This window comes from Prionailurus bengalensis, chromosome B4, assembly GCF_016509475.1.
Source record: "Prionailurus bengalensis isolate Pbe53 chromosome B4, Fcat_Pben_1.1_paternal_pri, whole genome shotgun sequence".
Taxonomy (NCBI): Eukaryota; Metazoa; Chordata; class Mammalia; order Carnivora; family Felidae; genus Prionailurus; species Prionailurus bengalensis.
Window position 1 is genome coordinate 128,552,785 of NC_057358.1, and position 25,815 is coordinate 128,578,599.

General features: G+C 50.3%; 1 protein-coding gene across 3 annotated transcripts in view; it reads right to left on the reverse strand.

Moving 5' to 3' along the window:
- LARGE1 (LARGE xylosyl- and glucuronyltransferase 1) overlaps nucleotides 1-25,218 on the reverse strand; it is a 542,381-nt gene extending 517,163 nt beyond the window's left edge. The window contains exon 1 of one of the 3 annotated variants that reach the window (XM_043562453.1): nucleotides 24,951-25,218. The gene's annotated coding sequence lies outside the window, so the exon portion shown is untranslated. Of the gene's footprint in view, nucleotides 1-22,362; nucleotides 22,900-24,950 lie in introns of those variants that run through there. The other 2 variants (XM_043562452.1, XM_043562454.1) reach the window with 2 other exon arrangements.
- Nucleotides 25,219-25,815: the final 597 nt, after the last annotated feature.

Genomic DNA, 25,815 nt, shown 5'->3' on the forward strand with positions numbered 1-25,815 from the left:
GTAACTAGAGGCAAGACAGGTTAAGCCACTGGCAGTGAGCAAGCAGGTGAGGGATAGAGGTGGTACCCCGAGCCTCTCTCTGGCAATGCCCACCAGTACACCAGAAACTACTCTTCTTCTTTCCAACAGGGGACGGGACACTCCCCTCAAACCACAAACTGAAGGAGAGTAGGCAGGAACCGGAAGGACAAAGCGGCTCTAACATGGAATGTAACTGAACGTAAACAGAAAACAGAGAAGCTGCACACTGCCAGTGAAACAAAAGGGAAGATGGAGGTCTGAAGTGACAAGGGTGGATGGAAAACGAGAATGGAATAAATCCACACAGGTCTCCTGTGAGGCTCCGTATTAGTTATCTACTGCTGTGTAACAAATCACCACCAAGCTAGTGGCTTCAAACAGCACACATTTATTATCTCACGGTTTCTGCAGCTCGGGAGTCTGGCTGTGGTTTTTAGCTGGGTCCTCTGCTTAGAGACATGCAGGGCTGCAGCCAAGGGGTCCCGGGTGGCATCCTCATGTGGACGCTCTGGGGGAGAACCCACTCACAAGCTCACTCGAGTCCTTGCACTGTAGCACTGAGGGCCTCGCCTCCCTGCTGGCTGCAGGCTGGCGGTCACCCACGGCTCCTGGCCACGTACATGGGCGTCCCCAGCATGCCGACTTCATCAAGCCAACAAGGACAGCCTCTACCACAAGTCAGCCAAAATCACAGAAGCAGCATCCCGTCGCCCCTGCTGCATTCTACTGGTCAGAGCAAGACAGCAGTTCACTCACACCCCATGTGCAAGGGATCACACAAGAGCATGACCATCTGCCAGTGGGGTCACAGACAACCACATTTTTCCCCCATTGTGGTAAAATACACATAACAGGGGGCGCCTGGGTGGTTCAGGTGGTTAAGTGTCTGACTCTTGGTTTTGGTTCAGGTCATGATCTCGTGGCTTCATGGGTTCAAGCCCCGCATCCGGCTCTGTGCTGGCGGTGCGGAGTCTGCTTGGGATTCTCTTTCTCTCTCTCTCTCTCTCTCTCTCTCCCCTTCCCCACTCACACTGTCTCTGTCAAAATAAATAAGCTTAAAAAAAATAAATAACAAAACTGAAAACTGCAACCCTTTCCAAGTGCACCATTCAGTGAAATTAGATCCATTCACACCGTTGGGCGACCACGACCTCCATCCCTCTCTAAAGCTTTTTCATCTCCCTAAACTGAAACCCTGCAACCTCAGTCAATCAGTCAATCAGCCAATCGACGGGGAGAGGAAAGGGTGACTGTGTTTGGGACCTTTGCCTCTGCCTACTGGACCTCCTATCTGATCTCCCGACACACGGAAGCCCTCCAGGTGTTAGCCCTCCATGCTAACTACCTGTTCTCCTCTCTCCCCAGGCCCCATCAGCCCCCACTCCTTCAGTCTCTATGAATGGGACTCCCCCCAGCACCTCACATGGGTGGAATCATAGACACCCAGGAACAACATAACACTGTCAGCACCTCTTCTCTCTCAATGATGCCGTCACCCTGCTAGAATGTGCAAGCGAAAAGTGGATGTGGCACCCCACCTACAGGGGTCGGGATGCCGACCACTCCCCATACCTACCCACCCTTTGTGTACTCTTGACTTTTGCTGATCATTCTGCATTTTGAAGGAGTCTTTTTCTGTTTTGAGTTTCTTGTAAGCAGACACTTGCTCTCTCTTGGTATTCAGAAAAGCTCACGGTCAAAGACAGTCTCTCCCGGCACCGCCTAGAGGCCAAGCGTGGACGCCACACAGCAGAGCACCTTCCCCACTGACCAGACCTGATGACACAACACCAGGAAAGGTCCTCCAAGAGAGGAAACTCGGGATTAGAAAAGACTTGGAGTCTGTTCCCACCCCCCCCACCCCCCCCCACCCCCGCCTTAGGCATTTCCCCCTATCGTCTGCTTTGCGAATTCTCTGACCAAACCTTAGCAGGTTAGGGGCAGTGTTGCAGGAAAGAGGACGTCAGTCCTTTGAGGCTCTCCCTTCCCCAAAAAGCCAGGAGGAAGCTGAAAGGAAACCTCAGGGTGACTCACTCTCAGGGAATGAATGAGACACATCTTTCTCTGCGCAGCAGCTGGTCACTTGGGGCAGAGCACCTGGAGCCTGTAAGTCGAGCCTGCTCTTTTGGAAATCCTCCTGCCCCCCCACGGCTCTGCTTTTATTACTGCTTACCCCAAAAGCTGCAAGTGGCCAACTCTCATGGGTGGTTCATGCAAACAAAGTCCCAGGGATGTGTTATTCCAGGCAGCATGAGGGGTTCCTTCCTGCTGTCCCCAAAGCAGCCCAAGAGAGGGAGATGGGCCACGTCTGCTGGGCCACCGAGGGGCCTGGCTCCATGGCAGGAGTTGAGCCGGGTCGTGTGACGGGAATACACAAGGGCGGCAAAGGAGTCCTTACCTCACTCCATCCCATCTCTGCCAGTGAAGGTGAAATCGGAGAGTGAATGACAATGAGGCCGCCCAACTCCAGACAGCCAAAAATGTGGCGCTTTATTACAGAGTCTAAGTGACTGCAAACAGGCCATTATCAAATCTCTTCTGTGACAAAGCTCCGTGTTGAAGGGGACAAATAAAAACAAGTACATTAAGCACAATAAATCACAGGGGCCTGTCGTGGAGACCCATTATCCCTGGGGGATTAAGGGACTGTTCTCCTCCCTGCCTTCCAGCCATCCGATCCCGGGTTTCTCATCATTGTTTTAATATTGCAGCCATTACTCTCCCAGCCACGAAGAGCCTGCTGTTTCTCTGTAGTTCTGGGTGGCAAGGGCATAATTTGTTTTTGATTTGCTTGGGAGGGTAGCTGTTTTATATTCATCTTTAAAAGATACGTTCAATAATCGTAGCAATGAGACCCCGCTTAAAAACAAGACCCAGCCCTGCCATTCCTTCCAGCATCATTGTGACCAGCACTGTAGCAGCCCACAGGGTACCCGACCATCACCAGGAGGGCCAGACCATTTCTCTGGAGTGGTGGGGGGCAGTGGGGGGGACCAGCCCAATAACAGCCTGGGCCATGTAGCCTGGGCTAGAGGGAGTCAGCCAGAGGCCAGAAGTCAGGGGGCCTGGATTTCACCATTGAAGTTGCTGTGACCTTAGGTCCTTTGACATCCCAGGCTGAAGTGTACCCATTGCCAAATCATCCAGTTTGTCCACATGTCTGTCTCTCTGGAGCCCAAAGAGTCTGCATCTCTATAGGATGCAGAGGGAGAGTGAAGAACTTTAAGCCAGATAACAGTACTTGTATTTATTTCCTCCTCTCTCTCGACAAAATCATTACAAAGCATCAATCCTAAGATAAAACCAACCCACTGTGCAACTGTCGGAGACTCTCTCCACTGGTTCCTTCTCCCATCCACGTGGAAACCTTCCCTCCCGCCCCTCATTCCCCGAGAAGGTGGTGTCCAGGGACAGGTCATCGTAGATCCTGTAAGGGAATCCCTCTCCCAATTTTATCCAGCAGGAAGTGGATGGGAGGTGTGTAAGGCTAAACCTGCTGGGCCAGCTCCCCACAGCAGGGCCAATTTACGCCCTTCCCCATCAGAAGGCAACAAGGCAACAAAGGCTCTCCACTCTTCTGCAAGATGGCTGGCGACTCCTGCACACAGTGTGGGGACATCAACGGTCCTTTCAGGCATTCCCGTTTCAATTACCACATCTAAATCTCTACATGAAAAGAACACTTCTTGCAATGTAATGCTTCCAAGGGCGGCACTACGCAAGGCAGCCATATAACAAAATTGATCCCAGGGCTTCATTGGCCATCCGAGAGGCATTGACATAAAACCCGCCCGACAGTGCCCAGCTCTCAAAATACTCTATAAAGGACTCAAATTCAGAAAAGGCAAGGAAAAAAAAAAGTTACAAGCTCTCTCGTGTTAGAAACGGAGCTGGGTTTTACGGATCATCAAAGCCCGCTGAGCAGCCTCTTGGGAGTGCAATAGAGGATTCCCTGTAACCAAGCGATGCCTCTGGCTTTGCAAAATTTGGTGTAACAACCCAATAAATACCAAGTGGAGTTAGATATATGGTGGCTTTCAGCCTTCAGTGCACGTGGCAAGTGTCAAAGGAAGTAGCTTTGCATGCAAATGGGACAGAGAGCAGGGAGACGACACATCCCAGACAAAATGAACTGCAATGAACCACAGGCCATTGGGAATGAGAGCTCCATGCAAGCAGGGCCTCACGTGTTGTCCTCACCCCAGTGCCCAGCACAGTGCCTGGGACATAGCAGATGATGCGTGTTCACTGAATGAGGGAAGGAAGGAAGGAAACGCAGCATCGTCTGACCTGAAGCCCCTGGAAACACTGATCCAGCTGATGGGGACCATGTTAAGACCTTAACAAAGAAGGGAGATCTCTGCCGAGTTTGCGCCATCTCCAAGCAAACATCAAGATGTACGAGTATTCAGACAGCAAAACATACTAAGCTCTTTGTAAAAGGAAGTTGAAGACTCCAAATCCTTCCCATGTCAGGGTGAGGCTTTTGAGGGTTGTTTTTGCTTTGTTTTGTAGCTTTTTTTTTTCATACCACCGCAAGTTACTAAGAGAAAGCAAAAGAGAAACACTCTCCGAAAACATCCTTAGCCTCTGCCCCAGTGAACCTCTTTTGAATATCAAAATACATCTCATGAAAACAAACCAATAAAGCTACCACGCAGTCCCATGCCCTCAATGAAAGATTCAAGAGTTGGACCGATATCTCAGGGTTTACATCCAAACTGTACCGCGGGGCGGCAGTGAGTGGCCAGCGAGTCGGGACGAGGCAGGAGACACAGCAGTCTCAGACTCTGTGGGGGCACAGCTTCATCCTCGGGGCAACATACCCATTGCAAGCCCACAGACAACTTGCCCCGAGTTTCCGGCAAATGCACAGCCCCGGTCAAACATTCACAGTCTCCAAAGGACCTTTACTTGCAAAAATCACAGAGAACATGGCATGCGCCAGATCCGAACGCTCACTAGGTACCAGAAACCAGGAAGAAGACACATCTAACATCCCATAGGGCATTCAGCCGTCACTCAGGGGATATGTTTTCTAGAGTGCTCTCGGACGTGACTGTGTTTGATCCTTACTCTGAAGATGGGAACAGATAACGGACCCTGTGAAAAGGAAAAATAAAGCTCGGGGAGCAATGGGCTGACTTGTGTCCTCCCCCCCCACAAAAGATATGTTGAAGTCCTAACCTCCAGGACTTCAGAATGTGACTACATTTGGTAACAGGGTCTTTACAGAAGATTCCAGTTTAAATGAGGTCATTAGGATGAGTCCTAATCGAAAATGACCGGTGTCCATACAAAACGGGATTTTGGACACGGAGCTGTGCACAGAGGGCAGACAGTGTGCAGACACACAGGGAGCCGGTAGCCATGTGACCAGAGTGATAACAGCCAAGGATCCAGGCAAACCCTAGAAGCTAGAAGGGACGAGGAAGGGCTCTCCCCTAGGGCTGTCAGAGAGAGCTTGGCCCTGCCGACACCCTGAGATGGCCTCCAGAACTGTGAAACTTGTTGTTTTAGACCACCCAAGCCCAGTTCCAGAACTTTGTTACAGCAGCCACAGGAATCCCATACAGAGAAGGCAAGTGCCTTGCTAGTGAATAACAATAAACCATGTTCTGCCCAAACTTCCACCTCCTGAGTCCTAGTCTCCCAGGGACAGTGACCCGCTTTCAATGAAGACAATCTCTAAATCGCTTACCGCAACCCACACTGGCATATGAAGGGGTGTTACTCTGTGGACGGATTTTTCAAAACTTCATCCTCTCTCCGGGCAACATACGTACCCTTCAACCACGTCCTGCAGCAGAGGGCTTTCCTAAGCAGTAAGTACTGAACTTTCTGGACTGTAGGTAAGCACAGTTTGGGTGGGACATCTGGGGGTTTTGACATGAAAAGACTACAATTTGACAGGCGGCTGCTCACCCCCCCCCCCCCATCTTTTCAGCTGTGATGCTCCATCAACAGACCAGATGTTACTGGTCTCAGCTGTTCCTGGTCTCAGTAACAACCACTCAGCAAAGGAGAATAGCTGACAGGTTTGTCACCTGCCGACTTTAGAGATGAGCCCGGAGTGTGAATGGAAAGTGATTTCGGCCCTTTTAGGGACTTGGGTCAAGGTGACTCATAAAACCCCTCACTTGCAAATTCTGTTCCCTAAGACACAAAATACAGGATGACGAGATTTCCCCTTCACACACACCAGCCCGGGCACAAGGGGGGCCCAACAGAGCTCAAGGTCAAATAATGTACCTGCTCCAAGGGAAAGAGTAAAGGAAACCGGCTTTGGCCACCAGCTGTTGAGCTAATGCAAGAATCCTGCCTCAAGGCAGCCTCTTACCCAGCTCTGCAAAAAGTCCTAAAACTCGTTCCACAACCCAAGTTCACCCGCAGGGAATTTCAGGGAAACTGTTACCTGAACAACACTGGCAGCTGAGCTTAAGGAGGTGAAAGGTCCGGGTCCCACCACGGGATCCCAAGCATTTTTGGCAAACCCACAATCAGTTCTCACCTGCCTTCTCTCTACTCCTATTAAGCAGACAAGTTACCCAAATCACAGAGTCAAGCTTACCACCCTGTAATGGGTTGTCTGCATTTCATTCGCAAATCTGTTACCAATTTGTGGTTTAAACAAGGTGTGTGCATTAGTATTATTTTTCAAAATATAACCCATTCACAAAGTTGAAAGACAGGATGGTGTTATGGGCTGAACTGTGTCTCCCCTCCCCCCTCTCCCACCAAATCCATAGGCTAAAGTCTTAACCTCCAGGACCCCAGAATGTGACTGCTTTTGGAGGCCATCTCTTTAAAAGAGATGATTTCCCTAATCCAGTTTGACTGGTATCCTTATAAGAGGAGATGGATACAAATCATACTTAGAGGGACCATGTGGAGGGGGTGGGGGGGGTGGGGAACGGCCACAGACAACCCAACAGAAAAACCTCCAAAAAAACAAGCCTGCTGAGACCTTGATCTTGGACTTTTAGCCTCTAGAACTGTGGGGAAATAAATGTTGTGTCAGCCCCCCAGTCTGCGGTCCTCTGTGACGGCAGCCCAAGCAAACTGACACCCATGAAATTCCACATTTTTAAATTTCTTTTCTTTAATCACATAACTCACGGTCTTTAAAAATCACAGAATACACTATGTCAGGGATTTTTTTTTGGCATTTCTTTCAAAGTCTTGAAACTACCAAAGCAGGGAACAGAAGGTATCACTAATGTCACTGTGTCATTGGGCACATGGGTATCCTAACATTGAAAGTGTTGCGGGGGGGGGGGGGGGGGGGGGGGGGTTGGTGTAAGGGAAGCTTATCCAGGAGAATAAAAGGGTTTTAGAGACTTGTGGTTGGTTTGATATGACTTCAAGATCTCCAGGCTCATCTTCCCACTGGGCATTTGGGGGTTTCTGCTTGGCCAGCTTCTCTTGGCGACCCCTCCCCACTCTCTGAGCAATTCAACCAGGACTGGTCACTTTCCCCCCAACCAGCCCCAGGGCTTCATCTCAGCCCTCCTAACAGATCATGACCAAGACTCCCACCACGTCTACTGGGGAAGAGACGCCCTCCTTCAGCTGTGATGGCGAGGTGAGTACGATGTAAGCCTGAGGACCAACCATCCTGCCTTCCCATGAGGACACTCTACCCAAGAACAGAGCCAACAGATAAGAAAGCAGAGCCAAGAGACAGAGTAATGACTTCCTGAGGACTGGATCCAGCACTTCCTGATGCTGCCCTCTATTTTTCAGTTACTTAGGCAGATAAAGTCCTTTTTTTTTTTTTTTTTTTTGCCTAACACCAGTATGAACGGGGTTCCCACCATTTATGCATGAAATAGTCCTCACCGAGCCACTGAGGCATTCTGGTATTCATGATCACATGTCTTGCTCCCTACGTAAAAGTTTCATCAAAATTCAAAGTGTGTTTACATTTGACTAAAACCCCACGTGATGTCAAGTGTGCATAACTAGGAATGCAATGTATGAGCTTTAGGAGACATTGATGTCTCTGAAATTCTAAGAAAGAAAAAAAAAATTTAGGTACATCAGAGTCTGTGGCAGAAACCCAACTTAGGAGCTGTCCCCTCCAAACTTCAGTATCTGAGGCGGGGGAAGGACAGTACAATGATCAGGCTATTTTTGAATTCTGAAAGTTGAAAAACTTGCACCACCCTGCCTATTTTTAGGCTGACATCTGAAGTTCTTCATCATAAACTAATTTCTAAGGACAGAATTCCCAGCATATCATATAAACAGTAACACTTTAAAATAAAACCTTAAAAAATAATAATAAATAAATAAATAAAATAAAACCTTCACATCACATCTTTAAACAGAATCTAACCATCTGAGCCCCATCACTCATTTTTAAAAATTCAAGAGCAAGTTATTTTTTTGGAGATTGGAAACATTTACATCATTCCTCAGCATGACAAAGGGGCCCAGATGTCCTGCTTGAACACCAAGTTTAAACAGGTGAGAGACTGAGTCTGCAAAGGGGTGCCATACGGCAGTGGCTGCATTCACAGAAGGTTCCTGCCCGCCAATTTCAAACAGTTCCTCTGTTTGGTGCCTCTTGAAGGTTCTCTACTCAAGAGCAGTGCACCAGAGGGAGATTCGTGTTGGGTAAGAGATGTCCCTTTAAAAACGGGGGAAGACTTGGGGTACCTGGGTGGCTCAGCTGGTTAAGCGTCCAACTTCGGCTCAGTCATGATCTCATGATTTGTGGGCTCAAGCCCCATGTCGGGCTCTCTGCTGACAGCTCAGAGCCTAGAGCCCGCTTTGGATTCTGTGTCTCCCTCTCTCTCTGCTCTCCCCCACTATCGCTTTGTCTGTCTGTCAGTCTGTCTCTGTCTCTCAAAAATAAACATTAAAAAAAAAAAAAATCACGGGGGAAGACTGCGAAAATGAAAAGACAGTCCATGGACCTGGGAGCAGTGGTCTCCGTGCAATAAATTTCAGGGGACAGTTCACATGTGAGTTTGAAAATCTGAAAACTGATTCCCTTAAAGCCATCCACATCTGCATACTCCATGGAAAGGCTTCACATGTCCCCAGGGGTGTGTATATCCCAGTGTCAAGATGGCTGGGCTGGAGGATTACGGGACAGAGATTAAGAGGAAATGCTCTACAGACAGAACTGGGGTCCAGTCTCTGGCTTTACACTTAGGCCAATGACCACATCTCTGCACCTCAGTTTCCCCACCTGTAAAATAAAATGGCATAGCTCAGAGGGTTGTAGTTAGCATCAAAAGGTGTCGTGCATGGAAAGTGTATCTCGTAAACACGTGAGAGGCCCTCAGCGGATGGTCTACGACTATTACCACTGCAACTGTTACCATTATTACGGTTACTGTTATTTTAAATACTGTGAAACACAACTTGCTAAGGAAGAGTCCTCTCCTATAGCATTCACTGACTCTCATCTCCTTTGCCAGTCAGGGGTGCCAACTTCCCAATATGAGAAAGGAGCATGGTGGGACAGAAAGCTTCAGAAAAACAATGTCAGGTGATGAGCGGGCTAGTGTTTGCCGTTACCTTCGGGGCCTCTGCAAGCTTTCTGAGATCTCTGGACAGAGCTGAAAAGACAAAGCCTGTGGCCCCCTCCTCTGCCCCAAGAGCCATTGGCTTCCTTCTTTTGCCAAGCACGACCACCATAAGTAGTGAGGGAGAGGGGAGAAACGGTGGGGAAGCTCTAAATAAAAACACAATTACAACAGCTAATACTTATGGTGTGCTTTCTGTGTAAGGCTCTGTCCTAAGCATTACAGACACACTAACAGATTTAATGAGCTCACAAATGCTGTTTCAACAGGAGCTAGGGATAAATCCAAGCAGAAGAAAAAGGGAAATGTCAATAAGTAAGAGCCAGAGAAAGCATCCCTTGGTGTGTATGAAGTCAGACTACTATTGGAAAAGTAGCAGGGCTTTGTGAACCATGAAACCAACTCCCGTGCCAAGTGCAAGTTTACAAAGTGTTGCCAGTGCCCAGATCACATACACCCTCCGATAAAGCCCAGGGTTCATCTATCACTCCTCCCTGATTCGCTAAGCAAAACCTACTCACGCGGCACCAATGCCGGGCTTACAAGGGCAGTGTGATAAAAACCCAAACGGACCTCACAAATACTAGAGGTGATCCTAAAAATTCCGACATAAACACGCTGGTTACCTGAAGCAGAGTCTTTGGGCGCTGGGGCTGGGCTTCTGTGCAAGTCTATCCATCCTCCTCAGCCACTGCCCATCACTGCCTGGTAATCTCTCAATCTACTCCAAGTGCCACTCTGCAACTGGTTCTCTAAAGAACGTGCGACGGCATTAAGCCTAGTAAACAACGGAAACCACGGTCAAAGACTCCATCAGCACCTAGGGACCAGCAGCATCACCAGAAAGAATCAAACACTCGAGGGCAAGGTCCACTACGGTTTGAAGGAAAGAGCTGACCTTCTCCATCAGGGTTTAAAAAAGCCTAGGAGGAGAAGAAAGAAGAGGCTAAAGATCAGAGACAATGGAGGAAAGCAGAGAAATGCAACGCTGAGGCAGCAGACACAAGAGGGTGTGGTGAGGGTGATGGCAACATAGTCACACGGAGCAAGACAAGAGGAAGCAGCAGGGATACAGAGGTTCTTTAAGCGAAACTTCAACATTCAGCCTGGGGGTTTGTGTAAGAGGCACTTCTCTGTCTGGAGAGGTGGCAAGGGCCCCCTCCCCACCTCCACCCCACATTAGCCATGCTGGTCCCTGGCAAGGGTGCATGCCCTCTTTAGACTGGGGGTACCTTGAGAAGATAATACACACGCACACCCCATGTGCCCCTACAGCACACTGAACACTCAAGGTTCTGCAGGAAAGGGCTGTCTTATGCCTGGACACGCAAATTCGATGAAATCGAAAATAACAATCACTGCCACCAAGTACAGAGCGGACAGCACGGTCCAGGCATCCGGGGAAACACTGAAGAGCCCTCAGCCCTAAGGTGCCCTTGAAAGGCTCCCACACTCACGGCAAGGCGGCCAGCTTGAAGAGCTAGGAATACAGCGTAGAAAATGCAGAGGCAGAGTCCAGCCCCAGACACAGATGCGGTTTAGCACCCAGAACCAGGAAAAACTTGCAGGAAAGGCTGCCTGTCCTGGGTTGTGAAGGAAAAACAGAGGTGTCAGAGGCAGACAGAGGGAAAGAACTCATCAGAGAGAAGGAGAAAGACATGCACAGCTTGGCAGGTTTAGGGGGAAATAGCCAGTAAGGAAAAAAAAAGATAATGAGTAGGGATGCATGAAGGTGGGGGAAGGCGGATGTGGCTGCAGAGAAAGGCAGGGGCCAGTTCATAACAAGCTTTGTGTGTCCTGATAAGAAAGCTGGATGCTTTCCAGTGGCCAATAGCGAGCCGGTGAGGGTAAATACACAGAACATTCTAGAAAAGCCCTCACTCCTTAAAGATTAAAAATAAAGGCTCTCTTATCTAGAAGGGATCAGGCTAGTCGATTTGAAAAAACTCTGTCGTCCAGAATGGCTTACTCTGCAATTCTGAAAGGTGGGGACTGTAATCTCCCAGCAAGGCCCTGCTCAGGCGGAGAAACACCACCAGTCACGGGACACACAGCACAGCTTCGCTTGTAAGGTGGATCGGGAGCCGGACGTCAGAGCCCCAGTCATCCTGCTCTCAGCTCTCTGCTGCCACTGCTTTAGGGACCCCTCAGGAGGAAAAGAAGAATTTTCTCCATTCCATCCCTTACTATCATCCAGGGCTAGGAAAAACGTTGCTCTCTACCGCGGGGCTCACGTGAACAAAACCCCAGTAAAAGAGGCTCTGGAGGGTGCATTTTGACCCAAGCCCATCCCCTTGCCCAGCAGAGCCAAGGGAGAAAGCGCTATTTTAAGAACACTGCTAGTGTCACAAGTAAACTTTCCAGGAGGCAACGTCAACCATCTGACTTCTGCACCAATGACTGGGATCAGAGAAAAGTTCAGAAGCTCCACTGGGTTACCATCCGTACCGTACCAGTTCTGGCCCAGTGGTCTTCAGAACTTCTCGTGTGAACCAGGGCAAAAGCCTGTTCAATGGCCTCCCAGTTTCCATGTCTCCCCACTCCAATCTGACCCCAATACTGTTAGGCTCATCTTCCTAAAACAGAGCTTTTTTTTTTTTTTTTTTTTTTTTTAGTGTTTATTTATTTTCGAGAGACAGAGTGTGAGTGGGGGAAGGGCAGAGAGAGAGAGAGGGAGACACAGAATCTGAAACAGGCTCCAGGCTCTGAGCTGTCAGCACAGAGCCTGATGTGGGGCTCGGACTCACAGACCGCGAGATCATGACCTGAGCCGAAGTCGGAGGCCCAACCGACTGAGCCACCCAGGCGCCCCTAAAACACAGCCTTTAACACACCATCCTTCTGATCAAAGTCACCCTGCCTTCCAAAAGCCCACAGCCCCAACCTTGCTTGCCAAGTTCACCTCCAACTCCCTGCTAAAAGAAACCCAAGAAATCCTGTAACCCAGAAATACTTGTCCACCTAACGTGGGCCCCTTGACCTCCCTATAATTCTTCTGTTCAGATTTTAACTATCCTGAGTCCAAAGACCCAACTCCAATCCTACCTCCACTGAGTTTGAGCAGCTAAAGTAAACTCCCACCTTCTATTTCCCATCCGGCTCCAATAATCTACAACCATTAACTGCACTGCCACACGGTTTCTATTCTTGCTCTGAACCATTGATTTGAATCTTCTCTTGTTATTTAACTTACCACACATGCTTTGATTTTTTTTTAACGTTTATTAATTTTTGAGAGACAGAGAGACAGAGCACGAGGGTCAAGGGGATGGGCAGTGGCAGGAGGAGAGAGAGGGAGACGGGGAATCTGAAGCAGGCTCCAGGCTCTGAGCTGTCAGCACAGAGCCCGATGCGGGGCTCGAACTCCCAGACCTTAAGATCATGACCTGGGCTGAAGTCAACGCTCCACTGACTAAGCCATGCAGGTGCCTCACCACACATTCTTTAAATCTCTCCAAGTATCTTTCTTGAGGGCAAGGACAGAGGGCTTTCAATTTAATTTCATAAATGATTGATTACTTTAGGATTCCTAAGTGCTAGTTGGGTAGCAAGACATACCCATAGGAACACAGATGGGCTAACCCAGCCACAGTGAGGAAATAAGAAAAGGGTAGAGACACTGACAAGATGCCACGCAGAAGACCATATGGGAACATGCCACAGTCTCCCGGGTCTGGGGCAATGCCTCTCCCACTCTGTTCTTCTGTCTCCTAGTCACTAAAAGCCAGACTGAATACTCTCTTCTTCGACCCCCCAAGCACAACACTGCCAACACACGGTGCCCACTGCCCTTCGTGCATGCCCTTGTTAGCATATACCTCCCTCGCCAAGGCTCCCGGGTGATGGCGGGTGATCTCACCCCCGTGTTGCAGATGTCAAGCTGAGGCCTGTACATCATGGGAGTTTATAATGAACGTTGGCTGAAGAGTGTTGGCTTAGTGGATGTGGAATGAATGAAGGAAATGCCATCAAAGACACACAGAGTGCTCGGGGCCTCTAGGCAGGAGAGATTCTGACCAAAGGAGGGAGGACGGAAGAGTCTGATCCAGCAAAGGGAGCAGCAGTAACTAACAGGCCCAAGAAAGAAAACAAGAGGCGTTTCTGGGCAACAGCCAATAGGCTAGGACTGGAGAAGACCTACAGGGTCCTAGGGCACACAGCGAGTGTAGACGGGCGGGGAAGCCAGGCAAGGTCAGTACTGAGGCAGCAGACCCAGTCTCAACAGCTCAGGGTCGAGTCCCAGCCCCAGGCTTCACGGCTGTGTGACCCGCGCAAGCCTCAGCTTCCACGCCCAGCAGCTGGGGAGAGCAAGAGTGCCGTGCCCACCACCAAGGGTGCGGGAAGCCAAAACGACACAAAATGACCCACTGGAAGAGTGCCTGCCACAAAGGAGGCACTCGGGGAACGTACTTTTGGGTGTGGAACAAGCTGACATAGAGCGATGACGGGAAGGGAAGGGGGCTAGGGACAGACACCCAGAAGTCATGGGTGTGAAAAGGCAGAGCCACAGGCTACACGGGGTGGTCAGGAAGCTGGGTGCTGGTCCTACCTCCCCTCCGGATAATCCTCCTTACCTCCGGCCTCAGTAACCACAGCTGTGAAAGAAAGGTGTTGGTCTGGGGGGCTCAAGGTCTCCTCCAGCCCTGGTGGCATCTCCACACCGCAGCTCTGCCCCCGATGCAGAGAACTTCCCCGACGTGGAAGAGCCCACGTGCCAGTGATCCATGCAAACAGCGAAAGGAGACCAGACAACAAGATGGCAGTGGAGAGGTCTCCCTACAGGGAGAGAGCAGGCTCCAGCCTTCCTAAGCTTTTCCAAGCCCCCCCTCATCCCCCTCCTAAGAGGGAGCCACCCCCACCCCCACCCGGCTCCACTCGGGTCACTTCATAATCACCCTCACCAGTGCTGGGAACAGCATCAGCAACAATCCCGCTTTTCCAGGCATCTTCCAGGCCACCTGGCGTGTACGTTTGACAGGCTTTAGGGCACGCCCCTTCGTCTGGTGCCAGAAAAAAAGTCAAAATCCTCACAAATTCAGAGCAAAGGAAATCCGCCACACATTTCGGTACTGTACTTCCCTTGCCTTGTTACAAAGCCATCAGTGTTTGAACCACAACAATGACCCCTAAGAGAATTCATTTTGCTGACCTGAAATGTCCTTCACATTTTTAAAATAACATCTTCCTGGAGAGGCCTCGAGTCTGTATGTCTGCTGGTGTTTACTCACTCTCCCTCCCCCATCACCCCCACCGCAGCACTGAAAACATGACCATTTGTTCATTCATCAAACAAACCGTTCTGGGAGAACACACTGCTTACCTGGTGCAGACCTACTAAGCACCAGGCACCAAGCGTGCAGGCAAGGAAAAGCCCCATCCTGCTCCGTCCCTCGGCCTGTGCCTCCCTTGGCTCCTGAAGCAACCAGGAAATGCCATTCCCAGATGAGAGCTGACATCAGTCAAGGAGGCTGGTACACACACAGGCTGGCATATTCAAGATCTATGCAACCATTCTGGAAACAAAGCAGGGGAGGGGGTGTTTCCCAGTAGCCACAGAAATGTTAACCTTACTCAATAATAAGTATGTGGTCCAACGTATCCAAGGCCATCCCTAGCCACAGAACAACACTGGAGAGCCCATGACTCCCTGCTGAATTTAAATTAAAAAAAAAAAAAAAAAAAAAGGAGGAAGAAAGAAATCCCCACATGCTCATGTGCTGCTGTAAATCCCCCTAAATTCTACTGCTTCTGTGGAAAGATCACAACTGGCCTTTCTTCCCGACTGGCCTTGGCACTTTGAAAAAGGACTGTGCAAAGAGCAAACCTCTCCCAGCAGGTCAGGGCTCCATCTCCATCTTCTCCTGCTGCCTGTCCAAGGCGCAGCCCCATAAGGTGACAAGAGAGGCCAAAATTACCAGTGACACGGGACTTTCCATTCTGGCCCCAGCCTACAACTCCAGGTTGCCCCCAAATTACCTCTGGAGCCGTAAGTGCTTCACATTTTATTTCATTCCTAGAACAAATTCTTTTCTGGGAACTTTCATGAGAGATAAAGGAACAAAAAAACTAAACTAAAAGCCCTAGACATTTCAGATGCGGCAAAGGACAAGCTAGTAGGCAAGCATGATTCTGAACATCTCCTACATTTATCTCCTCTCCTGTAGACTGAGAACAAAATTCATTCCATGTCTCCGCAATTAGGAAAACTCACAATCCTGGAAACTCTTACCTAATTTCCTCTTTAAACCGCGTCTGTTTTTGATATATTCTCAGAGGTAGAAGCTCAGTGGGGGCAGTGAAGGGACTCAGGCAGGTGGGTAGTTAGGACTGCCATCTCCAGGAAGATGAGCAGTTAAACAAGTAAATCTGCCCCAAGTAACTAGGTAAGTGAGGGAACACTAGGTGCTAGTTAGTGGTTATGAAAGTTAATATAACTACTGTACTTAGTTATATAGTACATATGTAACTATATGTAGAACATATATGTAGAACAGGTACATATATGTACTTCTATACGTACATACAGAAGTAACATAACTTCTCTCAGTAAAACAGATCCTTATTAGGATCCTTGGCAGGTGAACATAGGGAGTTATTTGTTAAAACATTTGAGAAGTTTATAGTAAAAAAAAATCCTTGGTTTTATGGAACAGAGGTTCCCAAAAGCATCCATCATGATTGTCGTAATCAAATAATTTGAAATACAATAAAGGAACTAGCCCTTAAAAAGAGCCTTTTATGAATCCCTTTTGTATAATAAAAATCTGTTGTGCCCCAATTACTTATCTTAACGTGTTCACCTTTAAAATCAGATTTCAGGGGCACCTGGGTGGTACAGTCGGTTAAGCATCCAGCTTCCACTAAGGTCATGATCTCATGGTTTGAAGGTTCGAGCCCTGCATCAGGCTCTGTGCTGACAGCTCAGAGCCTGAAGCCTGCTTCAAATTCTGTGTCTCCCCCTCTCTCTCTGCCCCTCCCCTTCTCGCACTCTTGTGTGTATCTCTCCCTCTCTCAAAAATAAATAAACTTCAAATAAATAAAATTAAATAAAATCAGATTTCACAAGGCAAATTCTCCTAAAATAGGGCATTCCTATAGTTAGCTTCAAAACTGAAATAATAATGAAAAAAAAAACCCCAAAAACCTTATATTTACACTGCACTCACTTCGAATCTCCTCTTTCCAGTAAGCACCACCCTCTACACCCAGGAGATCAATGTCTGGCGGGGGAAGAGCCTTCTTTCTAGAACACAAATTTGGAAGCATAAAATTAACTTGGTTTTTATTTTTCCCCACTTGTTCATCTACCCAAGTGCTTTTCTGCATCTATTTTTCTTCCAAACATCCCTCCCCCAACACTTGCCCCACAGCTTGACTACAAGGTAACCCGCCCCCGCCCCAGCCATATGAAAGGGTTCCCCTTTCCACATTAGAGTCCAGGCTTTGCAAAATCCCTAAGGGTCAACTCAGCTTTTATCTACTTAAGGTGGAAACAATCAAAATTTTCAACATTGCTTTTTATCACGAGGTTCTTAATTCTCAAGTCGTTCTCAAAGAATAGGTAACATCAAAATCAACTGGCTTCCATATTACATAATAAGTTAGCAGGCAAGTCTAGCTGCTTATGTGTGAATGGCCCAATACATCAGAGAGAGATCAGAGAATCCACAAGCAACACAGCGAAGACTTTGTGATTCTTTATTCAGTGTTCCATCCTTGTGGTGTTTTATATTTCCAGGTAAAGTACACCTTTGAACTGGCCAGGCCTCTTCCCATTTCAGAGTCAGAAATCTTTAAGAAGTCCGAACTTTGCCACTAACTAACTTAGGTAATCCCATTCCCTTTCTGGGCTCTAAATTCCTAGTAGCAAGATAAAGAACTCATGTATAGAGAGACAAGGCCTGAAGCCCAGAGACGTCAAGAAGTATTCTAATGTCACACAGCAAGTCAGCAACAGATGATGCAAGGCTAGACCCAGATTTTCTGCTTTTACTTAAACCACCCTGCCTCTCACTCAACACAGGTAAAGATGATACAAGCAAACGCACACAGAAGCTTCTTTTACCTCCACTGTCTGGCTCCTATTTCTGAAAACACTAAATATATTTTGCACTGGGGCTCACTGCTGCCACTGTGATTTTCCTTCCTCCCTAACATCCTCCAGCAGCTATACTGTGGTTTTTCTTCACTATACAGTTTCCTCATGCCACAACACACACACACACACACACACACACACAAGTACATTTGCACACATGCACACACACACACTCATCCTCATTATTACATTCTTCTTTTCCCAACAGCAAAGAAAGTTCAGGCCACAACTGTGATGATTCAAATACAAGAACCTTGTTCAAGTGCTAAACACGGCCATAACTCTACCCAGAAGCAAATCTGACAAAATGGAATTTGTTGTCATAGAGAAGGATTTTTTTTTCCCCCATACTATATCATTTGTCAAGCAACATTGTCATTTCTCCCACTGCTGCATAATCACATAATGAAAGCCCCAGATGGAATTCTTGTACACAAGAGGGCGGACTTATGGTTGATAAGGGACCCTTTCTTTATTTGCATTGCTAATAGTTTCTTTAAAGAACAGGCAAAGTGCTATATGTAGAAGGATAAAGGACAAAAAAGAGAGTTCCTGTTTCTATTAACAATGTGGCATAATCAACTAGTACTCGAGGATCTTATCCAGAAACCTTTCTTGTTGCCATTTGAATACAAGGAGCATGAAGCTAGTCCCCAGCATGGAATCCTATGAAATTCTCTCCCTTCTAACACCAAGGCTTTCCCGTCTCCCAGAAATTTTCCAGCCACATCAACTAATGGCTGTGCTCCATATACAGTACATCTTTTAAAGTTCCCATGCTGTTCTTTCCGACTGGGACTCCCTTCCTTTCTCCTCTTCTGGCAAAGTCAAACTCATCCTTTGCAGAAACCTATACAACGGCACTTAGCTTGTAGTAATGGTTCGATGTCTGCTTCCCTGAACTAAACATGAAACCTCCGTAGCCTCCACACAGAGCATGGCTGCCACATAAGAGATGTTCAATTATTGCTTGTGGAGTTAAAAAGAGAAACGTTTTCTAAAATACATTTCAGGGGCACCTGGGTGGCTCAGTGGGTTAAGCGTCCGACTTTGGCTCAGGTCGTGATCTCACGGCTGGTGAGTTCGAGCCCCACATCTGGCTCTGTGCTGACAGCTCAGAGCCTGGAGCCTGTTTCAGATTCTGTCTTCATCTCTCTCTGCCCCTCCCCTTCTTGCTTGTGTCCGCACTCTCTTCTTCTCTCTCTCAAATATAAACATTTAAAAATATATAAAATAAAATAAAACAAAATAGATTGCATTATGCTGTAACTTTACCAGCTGCTTCCTACTGGGCTCCAAACATCAATGTGGTCAAAGAGGAACTCAGCACCCGAGTCCCTCTCAATGTCAAATCCTCTAGAGTAGAGCAGCAAAGCCTCAACACCACTAGTGGATCCTGTGAGGGGGGCTATACTGCTCAAGTGTGTCAATGGCTGGGTGCCCAGAGCTCCCAGTGCCCTGGGACACACACCCCTGACCTTGCATGCTCCCTACTCTCTGAGAACTCTGGCTGCAAAGATGCCTTCACATTATTCACAGACCCTAAGGAAGACCAGTATTCTGCCTCAACTTCTTACTCTCCCTCTGCCACCTGGTGTCCCTAAAATTCACAAGACTTCGCACACACTGTAGGTCCACAGTATATATCTTTTGCAGGACCAGTTTTCACTAGTTGATGCTCAATGGCAAATTTAGTAGTGTTTTCCTGCTCCAATCTCCTACCCCCTGGCTATACGGTGCCTATGAGAATCAATCTATAAAGCTTTAATAACAGAAATAAAGCTTTATGCTGACCATTTTCCTTAGACCACAACAATAGCTCCCTTCAAACTACCTAAATATGCACTACGCATATGGGTAAAAGATCACAAATGTGGTCTGCCAGACCCCAGGGTTCAGGAAAGTGTAATAACTCATACAGGTTCACAGGTTCCAGACACTAAATCTAATTCCATATGCTGAGTTGGGGCTTTTAGAATCCATTGAGACCTAAATCTTGGTGACATTTGCCTTTTTTGGTGCCAGTGTTCTGAAATGGGTAATCTCTTCTTGGACTCTGCTTCTCACCTTTTTCTGTCTGTTCACCTCTGGAGTCAGCTTTGATAAGGTTTGGCCACTGTGCATAAGGGAAGCCTGGGCAGTGGGGCTTTGTTCTTCAGTGAAATAGAATTATCTTGCAATTCTGCTGGAAGAAACCTAGACACTAATGACTTAATGCTGTTAAAAGTGCAGAGAGCATCTGAGATGAAACCACACTGTCAAATGTTCTATGTGTATAAATATAAGGTGTGTACTTTTAAGGGATGACAAGTGAGAAATTTTAAGTTTGAGGGAGTTGACGCTGGACTCCACTCAGAAGACTGTAGGTGTTCGGTGTAGTCCAAAACCAAAAAGGGGTTTACAACCTCTCAGGGAACACAAAGTCAGCATGGTCTGATGCCCAAAGGATGGAATCTGCAAGAGATTCTGTCTGCCCGAAATGTATAGCCCCTGTAAACTTAGAGACTGTAACTGAGTTTTTTTCAGTCTTGCATAGTACTTTGCAGTTAACCGGTTCTGAGTTGCCTAAATGACACTTTAGATGTGATCAGGCCCATCATTTAAGCATTTGGAATACACTCATTCATGCAAGCATACATCAGGTACCAAAAAGTCAAGTTCCTGAGCCCTAAAGATACACCATAGCCTTTTGTAACATGGGTCCTTATGTTTTCTTCATTGGTGGTGGAATAGAAAACTAGTCCCCTAGTGTCCTGCCACTGTAGATGGCTGAAAAATGGAGATACTCCTGCAATCAGCATCCACAGTAAACCACAGCTCAGGAACCCAAGAACCTAAGGAAACCTTCATATCATCCCAATGAGATGGAGGTCCTCTGGGACCTATGAGGAGCCGGGAAAACTTTTCACTTCATTTCCAAGGCCCTTCTAGTTCTGCTTCCAAAGTCAATCCGATCTGCGTTTTCTTACAGCCAAAAGTTAACCCACCAGCTAGCACATTTCACTACCTGAAGGAAAAGGGCCCACTCCAGAGTGATCCCATCTTCTCCCTGAAAGATGAAGGGAAAGATGATCCCTTCTCTCTATCCTGTTAGGGGAATTTGTTTCCTTTCCTCACCACCCTTGAAAACCCACTAACATGTAGATCTTCAGGACTTTCGCCTCTCTGTTCCAATTAATTTTCTTCCTGGTATGGAAGTAACAGGGCCTGGCTCGATAAACGTGTGTTCTCTTCAAACAATTTTCACTGAAGGAAAACACTCTTCAAATATAAAGGTTCACTAAAATGTGTGAAACCTTAAAGCCAGGTTTTGTTTTGTTTTGTTTTGATCCCCAGTGAGGACTCATGCCCGCGAGCAATTCATTCGTGTCACCCATTTGTGAGAGATGAGAAAAGAAAACACCACTTATTCCTTTCCTTATTTAGAACCTTCCCCGGTCTTAAGTCTACCAAAGCTGATTCCTGGGGAGGGAAGACAGGAGAGGTGAGAAAAATTAGCCTGAGGTGACTACCTCCACGGAGTGAATAAGCACTCTGGGTTTCCACCTGTGTCTGAGAGGGACCGATCTGCATTTAGGGGAGGTGACTTTAGGGGAGGTGACGGACCCACTAGCAGCCCCACCTCATCCCCCAAGAAGGAAGCAGGAGCCTGAGTGCTCTCTAGGGCAACTTACATAAGACCCTGTAAAACTTCCTGTGACATTCACGGAAAATGTAAGCTGCTATTTTGCTCCCTCAGGAGATCATTTTAATGGACTGAGTGACAAAATTCACGGATTCGGGATTCAACAGAAACCTGCTCAACCGAGGTACATCAGCTCAGGGACGGAAAAAATCCATCCCCATTAAACAGGGTCACTGGGGGGATGGAGTCAATGTAGGAGACACAATCTGTTCCTTCCTAAGTGACCCATTTAAAATCAGATTGTTCCAGGGAAATCTCATAGGCTTAATAAATTTCAAACAGGCAAAGACAGGCTTATAGGACTGAGGTTCCTTAAAAGGAAAACTTTGAAGAAAGTAATACAGCAATAAACAAAATAAGGAAGCACAAACCTTGGAGTCAGCCATTCTAGCCTTCAGCAACAGAGATATTCACAAGAATACTTGGATCGCTACATACTGATCACTCCCCACGAGCAGGTTTGTGGAAACAGGACTGGCACTCTGGTTAGGTTTCCTCTCTACAGATGTCCCCGCCACCCAACCACTCTGTCCTATAGAGGGACTGGAAAGCTGTGGCGGCTCACCCTAAATCGCCACGACTCTCTACAACAAGGAGCAAAGAAAAGTTCTTCACAGCATCACACCAGGAAAGGCAGGTGAGGATCACCGAAGAGGGGCAGCTAAAAACACAGCAGGTTCCCCAAAGCACAGGTGCCCAAAGCTAACAAGCTGCGGGCGGTTTGGGGGGGTGGAGGGGGGCGCGGGCACACCACCTCCCGGTGCTGAACAGGAAACTCCTCCTTGCTTGCTCCCCGTTAAGCAGCCTATGTGCCTAGGAGCAAGACAGTCCCTGAGAAGGGTCCTGGGGACATCAGAGACTTGGGGACTTGTACTTCCAGCTTGTCCAGGGTTCCTGGCCCAGACAGCTGAGGGTGTGCCCTCACAGGGGGTACCAGCTACAGGTTCGGAGAACTTGTCCGGCGCCGCTTACCAGGGCGTCCCCGGGGCGGCTCTCAAGCACCCCCGGGCTCTTACCTTGGCCGTGACTGCCGCCAAACACAGGGGGACCGCGGAAGAGCTGGGTGGCGCGGCGGCGCCGCCGCCGCCTACAAGGCGCAGAGGGTCCGGGTCGGGGTCCCAGCAGGCGCTGCCCTAGCTCAAGCGGCGGTGCCAAGCGCAGACTTCGGGGCGGCCCCCGGCTCCAAAAGCTGCGGGGAGGGTCCGGGCCGCCCAGGCTAGGCACAGTCCCTTCTTCCTCTCCCTCCGGCGCCGCTGCCTGGAGCTGCTCCCCGCCCTAGGGACTCTTCAGAGCTGGGGGCGCCCCGCACGGGCAGGGGCCTGCGTCCGCCTCGGGCCGGGTCTGGGAAGGGGGCGCTGGGGAGAGACGCGGGGCGGCCGCCGGGGCCGGCTCCACCTCCCGCGCTCCCCGCGGCTTCGCCCCCTCAGGGCAGGGCCTGCCCGCTCCCGGCCCCGCGAGGCGAGCGCGGCCGCGCCCCCAGCTTCGGGCGCCCGGGCTCCGCGCGGCGGCGGGGCAGCGGCAGTCTGGCCGGGCCGGACGCCGAGCGCGGCGGCACGGAGGCTGCAGCCGGCCGCGGCGCCCTCTCCCCCCGGGCCTGCGCCGCCCGCCCGCCCGCGGCTCCGCGGTTAGGAGGCGCTGGAGAGGGCCTCGCCCCGGCCTGGGGCGCGGGGCCGGGGGCGCGGGGCCGGGGGAGGCGCCCCGGGAAGGTCACCGGAGCGGAGGCGCTGCGCAGCGCGGTGGGTGCGGGGAGCCGGGGCGGGCGGCCCCGCTGCCGCCGGGAGCGCTCGCCGGCCTCGGCCGCCGCCGCCGCCGCCGCCTTCGAGACGCTCCGGCTTCCCCGAGCGCCGGGCGCTCGGAGCTGGGCTGCCGCTGCAGCCGCCGCCGGCAGCCGGGCGCCGCTGGCCGGAGCCGGCGCGCGATCCCCGCCTCCCGCGCCCGGCCAGGCGGGGGCCGCCGCGCGGAGGCCCGCGGGGGGAGGGGGGGGCGCGGGCGGGCGCTGGGGTCCGGGCTCCGGGCTGGCCCCGCCGCCGCGTGCCCAGAGCTCCGGGCTCGCTCAGCAGCTGCAGTGACTGTGTGTCTGTGTCATGTCTGTGCAGCTGGGGGGGACCGCGAGCCCGGGCCGGGCTCCCGGCGGGGGGCGGGGCCAGCGCGCGCCTGGGCGCCCGCCTCCACCCCGTGACGGCGCGACTGGCCAATAGCAGGCGCCGCAGCCGCACGGACCGAGAGGCCGCCCCGGCCTGGGCTCCGCCCCCTCCCGCGAGGCTCCTCCCTTCTACTTCTCCAGCTCACTCGCACGCGGGCGGAAGCAACACCCGGAGCCGGAATCTCGGCCCGGGTTGGGATGAAAGGGTGCTAGCTGGGAGCTCCCCGCCCTTCTCCCCCCACCCCGACCGCCCCCGGCCGCCTCGGGCTTGGCCAGCCTCGCGGAAAGAGGGGGAAGGGAAGAGGGACGGGGCCGCAGCTGCCGCTGTCGTGACGCCGGCAGGCTCACAGGGCGGTACAGCCTGCCCACTCCCCCTTGGACAAAACCGCCGTCGTGGGAAGTAGGAAGTTTCCCCGCCTCCACTTCTACTCGGGTCGCCGCTTCTCTCCGACGTGGGCAGGGTATGGGGCAGCCTGCGGCTGCGAGGAGCCACGATGAAGCGCTCGGACACATTATTTGTAGCTCTGTATCTAAGAATCCGGTCCAAAGCTCCCAGTTCTTTCGGGAAAACTGCATTTCTTTGCCCCCACCCCCAACACACACACCCTTGCACGCACGACATGCCCCTCCCCGTTCCAATTTCATTCTTGCTCTCCGTCCTGGCAAAAGAGCCCCGCGCGCCACATCCCACTGAATGGACTTCCAAAGCCTCCCAGTCCTAAAGCCGCGAGTGGGGCGCCGAGAGTCCTCTGAAGCTACGGAAGGAGTGGGTGAAACCGGCAGGCCAAAGGGGCCAGTGGTGTGAGAGTGAATGGGAGGAGGAGGCCTGGAGAGAAAACCCAAAGGAGGGGGAAACAGGCCCGGAGAGGAGGAGAACGCAGAGGGATGGGCAACTCTGACTGGGAGACCCGAGCTCCGGCGCGCGATCCAGCTCCCGGGTTTTTCCTCAGCTCGGTCCCAGGGCTTCTGGGGTCCCCTTCCCCACCCCATCCCCCCCCCAGCCCCGGGTCCCCACCCCTCCCCAGCCCGGCGAGCCCCGGGTCCCAGCCTCGCCTCCGCTCGCCTCTCTTTCGGCCCATGGGTGCAGATGAGGCAGCGGGAAGCCCACAGTACTCCAGGAAGGGGCAGGGGAAGGATGCAAAAACAGAGATAAAGTGCAAGGCGTGGGGTGGGAGGGTGCATAAGAGAAGGATGCCGAGCTCGGGCTGCGGTACTGACCACACTCCCCAGAGGTCAGGCTGAGGGCCCCAGGGTTTTGAGGTCCGGCCCCTCGCTCGGCTTCGGACCTGGCTCCCGGCAAGTAACCCCGCTCTTGGCCTTCAGCTCGACCCATCCGGGACCCTTCCGCCATCCCCTCCCTTTCCTCCAGCCTCTTTAGGCAAAGACCCGCGGCCTCGGTGCTCCCCACCCACCCCTCGTGCACCGCCACCGGCTCTCCCGCAGCTCTGGAGCGCTGTTTACCTAATCTCAGCGGCAGACCCAGCAAAGGAGAATGCAAAAAGACGGTAGCGGTTACACAGCGGCGTCCCCGGCGAAGAAGTAAAACACGTTTGCACTGGAGCTTCTGGATAAGTTAACTGCGAAGCCGGGGTCCTGCTGGCTTATCTCCGCGGGGATGAGTCTCACCCTGCACGTTTGCAGGGATAGGAGATCGTTGTCTGGTTTTGATGTCACTACCGTGTCGGAGAAGAACATTAGATGATAAAATATTATCTAATATCCTAGAGACCATTAAAGTGTCAAAGTTTAATGTCAATCCTTTTAGCTCGAATGCTGCTTCCTTCTTCCTCTGACGTGCAGCTCTGTTCTAGAACGCGCTGAAAACAAGGGGATCATTTTTATTTTGCGGGTCGACCGTGCTTCCTACTCTTCCTCCTCCCGTACTCCAGCCACACCCCCCCCCTCCAGCCCTGGAATTCGGTAAAGTTAAAGCAAGAATTTGGGCTTTCTTTTTATTCATTGCTTTGCTTCATTTCATTAGTGGTGTAAAAATGCATTATTACAACACATTAGCATAGTAATAAGGTTAACGTTACTGAGGAAGGGGAGGGAGACCTGAAATTTACAAGCAAAGAAGAAATAATGGAATAATATCAGAAACTAAAAGATAAGCATGTGGTAAAGAAACATCTCCATTATAATTACCCAGTATATTGCATTCTCTAGATTGGATTTTAAAGAGAAAAATATGACCATAGTGAGGGACAGAGCAATACTCACTTTGGTCAATAAGATACATTAAAGATATATTTCATTATTAGGGGATTTCACAAAAATTACTTGCATCAGTCAATAGGCACCCTAAACGGGTAGAAGCTTTGCTCTC